General features: G+C 37.6%; 1 long non-coding RNA gene across 1 annotated transcript; it reads left to right on the plus strand.

The window, feature by feature from the left end:
- Positions 2,084-5,344, plus strand: LOC109234992. The gene is made up of 4 exons (XR_002069285.1): positions 2,084-2,234; positions 4,431-4,593; positions 4,798-4,850; positions 5,019-5,344. It is a non-coding gene; the product is annotated as an uncharacterized LOC109234992 (long non-coding RNA).

Here is a 10,681-nt window from a genome sequence, read left to right on the forward strand (position 1 = left end):
ATTGATGATTTGTTTGACCAGCTTCAGGGTGCACAAGTGTTTTCTAAGATCGACTTGAGATCTGGCTACCATCAGTTGAGGATTAGGGCATCCGATGTCCCTAAGACAGCTTTCCGCACTCGGTACGAGCATTATGAGTTCTTGGTGATGTCATTCAGGTTGAAAAATGCCCAGTAGCTTTCATGGAAGCCTCACTTGGATTCCTTCGTGATAGTCTTCATTGATGATATTTTGATCTATTCCCGCAGCCAGGAGAAGCATGAGCAGCATCTGAGAGTTGTTCTTCAGACTTTGAGAGATAGTCAGTTGTATGCTAAGATTTGGAAGTGTGAGTTCTTGTTGGGATAAGTTGCTTTCTTGGGTCATGTAGTTTCAGCAGAGGGTATTCAGATGGATCCGAAGAAGATAGAGGCAGTCAAGGACTAGCCTAGACCCACATCAGCTACAGAGATCCAGAGTTTCTTGGGTTTGACGGGCTATTACCGTCGGTTTGTGGAGGGGTTTTCATCTATTGCATCCCCGACGACCAGGTTGACCCAGAAGGGTGCGTAATTCAGGTGGTCGGATGAGTGTGAGGCGAGCTTTCAAAAGCTCAAGACAGCTTTGACTACGACGCCAGTGTTGGTTTTTCCCACAGGTTCAGGGCCAAATATAGTATATTGTGATGCTTCGCGTATTGAACTTGGTGCGGTGTTGATGCACAATGGCAAGGTTATTGCATATGCTTCGCGACAATTGAAGATCCACGAGAAGAATTATCCAGCTCATGATTTGGAGCTAGCCGCCATTGTTCACGCGCTGAAGATTTGGAGGCATTATTTATATGGCGTGTCGTGTGAGGTGTTCACGAATCACAAGAGTTTGCAATATTTGTTCAAGTAGAAGGAGCTAAATTTGAGGCAGAGGAGGTGGTTGGAGCTGTTGAAAGATTATGATATCACCATCTTGTATCATCCGGGAAAGGCCGATGTAGTGGCCGATGCATTGAGTAGGTAGTCAGCCAGTATGGGTAGCCGTGCGTATTTTCCAATCGGTGAGAGGCCGCTTGCTTTGGATGTTCGGGCTTTAGCCAATCAGTTCGTGAGATTGGATTTTTCTGAGCCCAGCTGTGTGCTAGCTTGCAGAGTCGCTCGTTCTTCATTATTTGAGCGTATCCGTGATCGGCAGTATGATGATCCTCATTTGCTTGTCCTTAGAGACACAGTGCGGCACGGAGGTGTCAAGCAGGTTACAACTGGAGATGATGGAGTCTTGAGGATGCAGGGTCGTATTTGTGTGCCTAATGTGGGGTGAGTTGATTCTAGAGGAGGCCCATAGTTCCCGGTATTCTATTTACTCGGGCGCCGCTAAGATGTATCTGGACTTGTGGCAGCATTATTGGTGGAGGAGAATGAAGAAGGACATTGTTGCCTATCTAGCTCGGTGTGTGAATTGTCAGAAGGTGAAGTACGAGCATTTGAGACCCGGTGGTTTGTTCCAAAAGATTGTGATTCTTGAGTAGAAGTGGCAGCGTATCACTGTGGACTTTGTTGTTGGACTCCCACGGACTCCGAGGAAATTCGATGCAATATGGGTTATTGTTGATAGGCTGACCAAGTCAGCGCATTTCATTCCTTTGGCAGTTTCCTATTCCTCGGAGCGGTTGGCTAAGATCTATATCCGGGAGATTGTTCGTCTTCATGGCGTGCCCGTGTTTATCATTTCTGACCGGGGTACGCAGTTTACCTCGCATTTTTGGAGGGCAGTTTACCGTGAGTTGGGCACACGGGTCGAGTTGAGCATAACATTTCATCCCCAGACGGACGAATAGTCCAAGCCACTACAACAAAAAAGATTTTTAGTGGTAATTATTTAGTGTCAATAAACTAATTGCCGCAAATTCATTTTATAAAGCTAAATGTTAGCGGCAATTAAACATTTGTCGGGAATAAACATGCCTTTACCGACAACTAAAAATAATGGCCACTAAAATTTAATATTTTACTACTCCTATTATTTTAGATCTTCCCTCCTTTTCCCACCTAAAAGATGTTCCCTCCAAAGAATACTTTATTTCTCTTTACAATAGATTTATTCGATTTTTCATTTCTGCCAAAGATGTTATTAGGGCAATTTTTTGGCCGACAAAGATTTTTTGCCCTAGAAAGCTAATCAATTGATTCTAGCATAAGTTTGGGAGATATAGACCCTTTCTCCGTCGAGCACCCTGTCTATTTCTCTATTGAGAATGACCCGTAAGTTTCCTTTATTTTCTATCCTCTCTCACTTTCTCGAAGTAATTGGTGTAGTATTTTGCAACATGAACATTTTTTCATCTTGTATGTGATATGAACTTGACTGCTTATGCATTTCCTTTGGTTTCTTCATATAATTCTTCTTTATTTTTTTCCAGATGTAAGGTTATTTAGGATATTGGATGAGAAATCTCAATTATATGGATTTTAGGACAAAAGATTCTATAACTTCTTTAAGGGCGTGTATTTTATTTAGTGCAACTCTTGATAGAAGTTGATGTATCTTGTCCTGATGTTTATAAAATTATTATTTCTGATTTTCTGTCTTTTGATTTTAGGTTTGGAATAGTTTCAATATTTTTAACATAAATTTGTTGTTTCTTAGTCTAGAATTCACCCGTATAATTTTAGGAGTAATTATTTCTCTTACATTATTTTATCGAGATGCTCGAACAATAGATCAATTTATAATAGTTTTTCTTATCATATTATGGGTATATCAAATTCTATGGTAAATAGGAGAACTCCTTAAGCTGATCATTAGGTATTCTAGATATAGGAAAAAGTTAGAGTGATATAACTATATATTCAACTTTTTCCTCTACTCTTGCTGGTCACATCAGGGTTATGAGACTCTTCATCTATGAAATCATTAGTTAAATTGGTAGTGTATTTGAAGGTTGTCTATGATATATTACTTGTGGCACATCAGAGAAAACTCCATTGTCATTTATAATTGCTAAAATTTAAAATTATGTGTTGCATCTGTTTCAAAATACTAGGTATTTATCTTCTTATTATTGGAAATGCTTTTTGATGCTGTATTTTTTTAAATTTTTACTGATGTATATAAATTTGATTTCATAACTCTTAAGTCGCACCCTTGTGTGTTATGTTTTATCATTTCTAACAAAAGAAAAGGTATGTCGTTCAAAATCTTTGTGATTTCTGTTTATCAGTGGCATAAATCATTGTTTTTTGAATCAAGTCGATTAATTTTTCATCAATCTGCTGATTAGCAATGTGCAGAACCTGCGTACATGCAAAAATTGCCAAGAAAGACATAGAAGTTGACTAGGGTTATCTTGTGGTGTTGTATAAAAATCTTTAATAATTCAATAGTTCATTTTTCATTCTTCTATTACCTGACCTCTTCTCGTCCATTGATTTATGCAAACAATTCAGAAACACAGTTCCTCATATTGAGTAGTTTCTTCATATTGGAAGAGACTTTGAAGAATACTGCATAGATGCTTAAGTGTCATCAACTAGATTATGTATCGATGAGCTTGTATTTGTAAGTTTTTATTTCAAATGCCTTTTTCGGTTGTTCGTCTTAGCGTCGTACATACACTCTAAAAATAACTTCTCAGTATTGACGTCAAAGAATAGACTTTCAGCATTATCAATTGGGAGTTGCTACTACTATTGATATTGTATGATCAATTAATGCATTATGTATTTTTATTTTTAATATCCATTATAATTTACCGAGTAAATAATTCAAGATTTGTTTCATTGAGTCACTTTTTAAGTGGCAATACATATTGTGTACCCTTTAAATTTTAAGTTGACATCGTCGTCCTTATTTGAACTTTGAAATAGTGTCCATCTTTCCAAAATTGAAATTTTTATCACTTTATTCCCTATAGCTCCTATATCTAAACACAAATGAATTTGATACTTCAAGTTGCTAGATTTGGAGTGGCTTCGATCTACTATATGCATACTATCTTTAGTTTATTGATGTTTGTATATACACGTGCATGGTTCAGTCTAAAGCAATGAGTTCAATTAAAACCCATTTTGCTAGTGGCTGGATCCTTAAATTGAGCTCACTCTATAAGTTTCAAACTTTTAAGTAAACTTTATTCCACATTTGATCATTCTATAATGTAAACAAAGTTTTTTTTCAATTTTCCTACTAACAAATCGAATTTATTTTTATGCAGATGTATAAAGTATATTAAACTATGAACATTTTCAACGGTCGTCTTGATAAAGTTGATGCCCTCAAACTGCAGAATACATAATTTTCTAAGCTTAACCTTGTGAAACTTGTCCATAAATCAAAAAAGATAAGAAAGCACTAGATTTTTGTCTATATGTCTCCTAAAAAGTAAACTAGAGACCCTTTATTATTTTCTATTTACATTTAATAGGTAACTTAGCTTAAAATTTTTTGCTATGGTGCAGCTGCGTAATCTTGAAGCCTGTGATGCGGAGGACTGGAAGGGTCTAGTATATTATGCTTTGAGACAAGCGGTCATCTGATGTTCAAAAGGCTCTCCATGTATAACGTTCAAAAGGATCTCCATGTTAGGAATGCTGACCACCTCAAGAACTGGAGCATCTACAAGTATTCAAAACTTTTGTCTTTCTTACCTTAAAATTATCTTCCTACTTCACGTATGACTTGAAAGTCTAAAGCAAAGAAATTAATAATAATAGTTCATATTTCATTCAGTATGTCAATCTTCTTCTATTGGTCCAACTCAAAGGAACTAGTTCTTCCATTATATCACAAACTCATTGACGTTGGGCTTCAAATTTGGGTCTACAGGTATATTATTGGTTAATTTACAATTATATTCTTCTTCAAGCACAGTTTTCCAGGTACAGAAGCCATATGTTTAGTTTTTTCAATTTAAAGTTCCATCTTCTTAGTTAGTTGAACTAGATGAATATCATATTACTTTAATGGATGATAATTTGTGTAAATCTAATGCTTTCTAAGTTACTTAGAGAAGTTTTATGCATCTGTGCCTACCTTATTTTAAACAGAATTCACTGCATCTGTACCTTTAACAAGAATCATGGATGTTGCTTTCGTTTGGGCTATGGTTTAATCTGGCACTGAGCATCAAACATGCTTGGCGTGGTGCTGACAACTGGTAGTGGCTGTGTTCATTCTTTGGAGCTCTTCTTTTTAGATCTTTTAGAGTATAATTTTAGCCTTGTGAAGCTCCTCAAATGTTGATTCAGATCTGCAAGAAGATTGAGATGTAAGTTAGTTGGCCTATTATTTTGGTGCATAAATGGATATTCAAACCGGAACACTTGTGGAAGACTTTCATTATAGTGGAGGGTTGAAGAGATACTTGTTAAACTTGAAATGAAATTGAATTCAAAATGTTTACTTTCTCTTATGTTCTATGTATTTGAAGTTTTTTTGTTCTGGATTTAATGAAATACATACCACTTTTTAGAATGTATATTAGTTTGTTATTACAAACTTTTGTGTATCTTTATGTAATTTTTTTGGTCACGTATTATTATATTGTATTTGGATCAACTTGAATAACAAATAGGCAAACATTTCTTGGCAATAAAATTGATGGAACAATGGATCGTTGTCATATATAAAAGATAAATAAAGGTGTTTTAGGAATGGTTATAGTCGACATTATCATTACCATTGCCGCTAAAAGAGGTATATTTTACCAGTAATTAATGGTTTTTGCCGGCAATAAGCAACGTATTATCTAGTAGATATCTTAGGGGGATTTAGTGGCCACTTTAATTGCCAGTAAATAATGGCTGCCAAAGTAAATAGCTTTTTGCGGCAATAATTTGTGTCTTTACCAGCACTTGGTTGAATTGCCGCTAAAACTTTTAGCGACGCTGGATACAACGGCTAATAAGTAATTGCCGGTAAAGGTTTTAGTGGAAATTTTGTATTGCCTCTAAATGTATAATATATTGCCGCTAAAGACCATTTTTGTTGTAGTGAGCGTACTATTCAGATTTTGGAGGATATGCTCTAAGCATGTGCTACTGACTTTGGAGGTTTGTGGGATCAGCTCTTGCCATTAGCAGAATTTGCCAACAACAACAACTACCAGTCGAGCATTCAGATGGCTCCCTATGAGGCATTATACGGTAGGCGATGTCGGTCGCCGGTTGGGTGATTTGAGCCAGGAGAGGCTCGGTTGTTGGGTACAGATTTAGTTCAGGATGCCTTGGATAAGGTGAAGATCATTCAGGATAGGCTTCGTACAGCTCAGTCCAGGCAGAAGAGCTATGCCAACCGCAAGGTTCGTGATGTAGCATTCATGGTCGAGAGTGAGATTTGCTCTGGGTGTCGCCCATGAAGGTCGTGATGAAATTTGGGATGAAGGGCAAGCTAAGCCCTAGGTTCATTGGTCCTTTTGAGATTCTTGATCGAGTGGGAGAGGTGGCTTACAGACTTGCGTTACCGCCGAGTTTATCAGCTGTGCACCTAGTGTTTCATGTGTCCATGCTTTGGAAGTATCACGGCGATCCATCCCACGCGTTAGACTTCAGCATTTTCCAGTTGGACAAGGATCTGACCTATGAGGAGGAGCCGGTGGTCATTCTGGACTGGCAGGTTCGTCAGTTAAGATCAAAGATTTACCCTTCAATTCGTGTTCAGTGGAGCAGTCAGCCTACCGAGGCAGCTACCTGGGAGTCCGGGTCCAATATGCGGAGCCGATATCCCCATCTTTTACCCGACTCAGGTACTTCTTTTCTATGTCCGTTCGAGGATGAACAGTTGTTTTAGAGGTAGAGGATGTATTGATCTAAAAGGTCATCACTTGATTTACAAGTCAATTCAGTGTTCCGAGGCCTTAAAAACCTCCTTTTATCTTACCTCGATTTGCATGCCCGATCCGGGCGTATATGCGGAACGCTTTTATGTGAAAATTTGATAAAAATGCTAAATTTGCCATTAAAATCAAATTTAAGTTGACTTCGGTCAACATTTTAGGTAAACGGACCCGGACCCGTGATTTAACGGTCCTGAAGGGTTTGTAGAAAAATATGGGACTTGGGCGTATCCCCGGAATTGAGTTCTGAAGTTCCAAGCCCGAGAAATGAATTTTTGAAGAAAATTGTGTAACTGAAATTATAAGAGTTTTTGGAAATTTAAATGTGTTTGAATTTAATGGTATCAGGCCCGTATTTTGATTCCGGAGCCCCGTAGAGGTCTTATATGGTATTTAAGTAGTGCCTGTAATATTTGGTAAGAAACGGACTTCTTATGACGTGAATCGGACCCTCGGTTGTATAAATTAGAACTTAAGAGTTACTGAGATTTTTCTTTGATTTTGATGCTAAACTCGTAGTTTGAGGCATTATTTTGGAGATTTGATCGCACGAGTAAGTCCGTATGATTTTTTTAGGGTTGTGTGCATGTTTGCTTTAGAGCCCCGAGGGCTCGGGTGAGTTTCGGATAGGCCACGGGATATTTTTACACTTAGAAATTCTGTTGTCATAGCTGTTGTAGGTGGAGAGATAATTCCTTCTTCGCGTTCATGAAGGAACTCCCACGAACACGAAGAGCAAAGTGGGGCTGAAGGAAATTCCTTCTACGCGAACGCGAGACACAGGTCGCAAACGCGAAGCGTTGAAAGTGTTACGCTTCACGAACGCGGACCTGCTACCGTGAACGCGAAGGCCTTTTGGTAGGGAATTGGGGGAAGGGAAAATGCTCTACGCGAACACGACAATTGGCTCGCGAATGCGAAGGTCAGGGGGGGTGAACCTTCACGAACGTGTACAGTAGCTCGCGAACGCGAAGGCTCTTCTATCCAAAGCTTCGCAAACGCGACAGACCCTTCGCGAACGCGAAGAAGGTTAGTCCAGCGATTTAAAACAGAACCAGAACGGGAATTCAGCCATATTTTCATACTTTCTTCCCCAAAATCAGACCCTAGGCAATTTTTGAAGAGCAAATTCAACACCAAATCATAGGTATGTGTTCCTAAACCCATCTCCTTCATTTTCCATCAACACCTGTTAGATTTCTAGGCTTAAATATTGATCTTCCATGGTAGAAATTGGGAATTTGGGTAGAGTTAGGTCTTTTTGAATAATTGGAATTTAGACCTCGTTTTGGGGTCGGATTTCAAAATTAATTGTATATTCGGGCTCCTAGGTAAATGGGTAATCGAGTTTTGGTCCGAACCTCGAGTTTTGACCAAGCGGGCCCGGGGTCGATTTTTTGACTTTTTGGGGAAAATGATAGAAAACCTATAATTTAGCATTAGGATTGAATTCTTTAGCATTTATTGATGTTGTTAAATTAATTTGGGTTAGCTACAAGTAAATTGGAAACGAATTCTAAAGGAAAAGCGGTGTTTGAGGCTTGAGTTGGCAGTAAAAGTTCGAGGTAAGTGTTTGGTCTAACCTTAGCTTGAGGAAATAGGTGTTGTGCCTTATTTGCTATGTGCTAGTGTAGTATACGACGTATAGGTATGATGACGAGTATCTATACATTGGTGTCAAGCATGCCCGTGGGTCTTAAATTGTGATTGTTGTGTTTCTTAATAAGTACTACGTATGCCTAAATTGTTGATTATCCATGTTGAGCAAGATTTATGATTTTCGTCTTGGTAATTGGTTATAGCTTTTTTGTATCACCTTAATAAGATAAGGTGTCTCTTAAGTTTGTGGGTTTTGTGGGCCCCACTTAATAGCTTAGTCTTGCTAAAATATCCCTTGTTATGCCACCTAATTACCTAGAATAAGAGTCATATTTCCATCAAATCTTGGCTGCCACGTTTGGAGATATAAGACTTATCCAAATATTTGGATGAAGTAACCTCTAATCATTTCATTGACATGTTAATCTCTCGTTAACCAATAATTAACCAATTACCCACATAATTAAGAATTATCTCAAATTACTTAAAATACTATCCACTTTTATACACCTTATTATCATGGCCATGTGGTACCTTGTATGGTACTAGTCCATAAATATCGGGTATTAACGCTCGGCCCGTATTTTAACCCCACATGCAAAACTTGGACGAAAATTAATTTTCTTTGCCTTGCTTCCCCTCTCATCTTCATGAATTTACTCATCACTTGTTTGAAATAGCATAATCCTTATAATCTCCAAATAATCTTTTTCTTGGACTGATATCAATTACCTTACGACAAAATTGAGTACAATACTACAGGGTGCAACATCGTCGAAATTTAATACTGCGAAGCGTAACACCATTGTAATGTAATACTATAAGGCGTAACATCATCGTAATATAATACTGCAGGCCGTAACATCATCATAATATAATATTACGGGACGTAATATCGAAGTAATATTTCGGGGCGTAACATTCGTTTCGTCTATTTTGGTTCCTGAGCAGGTTTGTACCTTGAGGCACAAGTTTCGTGATGACCAAAAGAAGAAGTCTCAATCCAGAATAAAAGAAAAGAAGAAAAAGAAAAGTTAAACCCAATGTGCAAAAGCGGAGAAAATATGGACTACTCGAGACAAGAATGATATCACCAGTTTGCATGTTCCGTCTTGATCCGAAGAATATGAAGAAGATTGAACCAACGCCTGCAGCTAACAAGCATCAACATTCAGATTAGAATCTGCATAAAGAACCAACCAAGACTCAAGACCAAGCTTCGAAAATTTACAAATAGGAATCTTGTACCTTGTAGCTAATAGGTTTAGTTAGTTTTCTTCATTTTTACTTTAGTGTAATAAGGAGCTCAGCAGCAGTAACAATAGCAACAGCAGTGAGATCACAGCTTTCGAGTAGTCCCAGCTACAAAAACTTCCAGAACTACACTAACCTGATTCCTTTATAGCCAAGGATATGTTGGCAACCTCCGAAGCAAGGTTCGGTCAAACTTTTTCAAGATGCTTTCCATGGAGTGTCAAACGGGCAAAAATTGCTCATAATTTCTCACTTTATCTTTGCCATAAAAATCTTCGTGTTTCCGAGCAAAGCAGGGCAGCTGCGAGCATGTAATTTTTACCCTACCAATATATTCCTACAAAATTGACAAACAAATTAGTCCTATTTATTTTTTTAATTTTCTTTAGGATTTTTGGCAATTATTTGAGATTATTTGCATTTTTAGTTGCATTTTTCTATTGTTGAAGTTGTGAAAAATAACAAAAAAATTTTAATCTTCACCATGTTGCATTATCGGGATTTTAATTTAATTTAATGCCTAATTACATAATCTAATTACATCATAAAAAGAAAATCACAAAAAAATTATTATTTTTTACATTTTTAGTTTCAATGATTAAAACTAGTAATTTTTCCTTCTTAAGATTGACTAATTATGCAAATAATACAAATAGGTAACTAGTGTAATTTTATAATATGAGATAATTTAGTGTTTAATTTAGGATATAATTAAAATTAATTAAGCAAAAGGGATTTAATTAGCTACAAAACCGGACTAGGACAATTCAAAAAAGCCAAGCCCAATCCCAAACTTAACCCAAAGCCACCAAGCCCAAAATCACGTCCGGTCCAGCCCCTTCTACCCAAACGACCCTGTTGTCACGCCCCAAAATCCGAGGAGCGCGACCGGCGCTCAACCGAGTAAACCCGACCGAGCAAGCCTGTTAGATCTCATTCTACCCAAACTAACTCATGAATAAATTGGAGATGGACTCCATTAATCAAGTTCTATAAACATATCATTCACGATTTCCATTTCAT

The sequence above is a fragment of the Nicotiana attenuata genome, chromosome 11 (assembly GCF_001879085.1).
Source record: "Nicotiana attenuata strain UT chromosome 11, NIATTr2, whole genome shotgun sequence".
Taxonomy (NCBI): Eukaryota; Viridiplantae; Streptophyta; class Magnoliopsida; order Solanales; family Solanaceae; genus Nicotiana; species Nicotiana attenuata.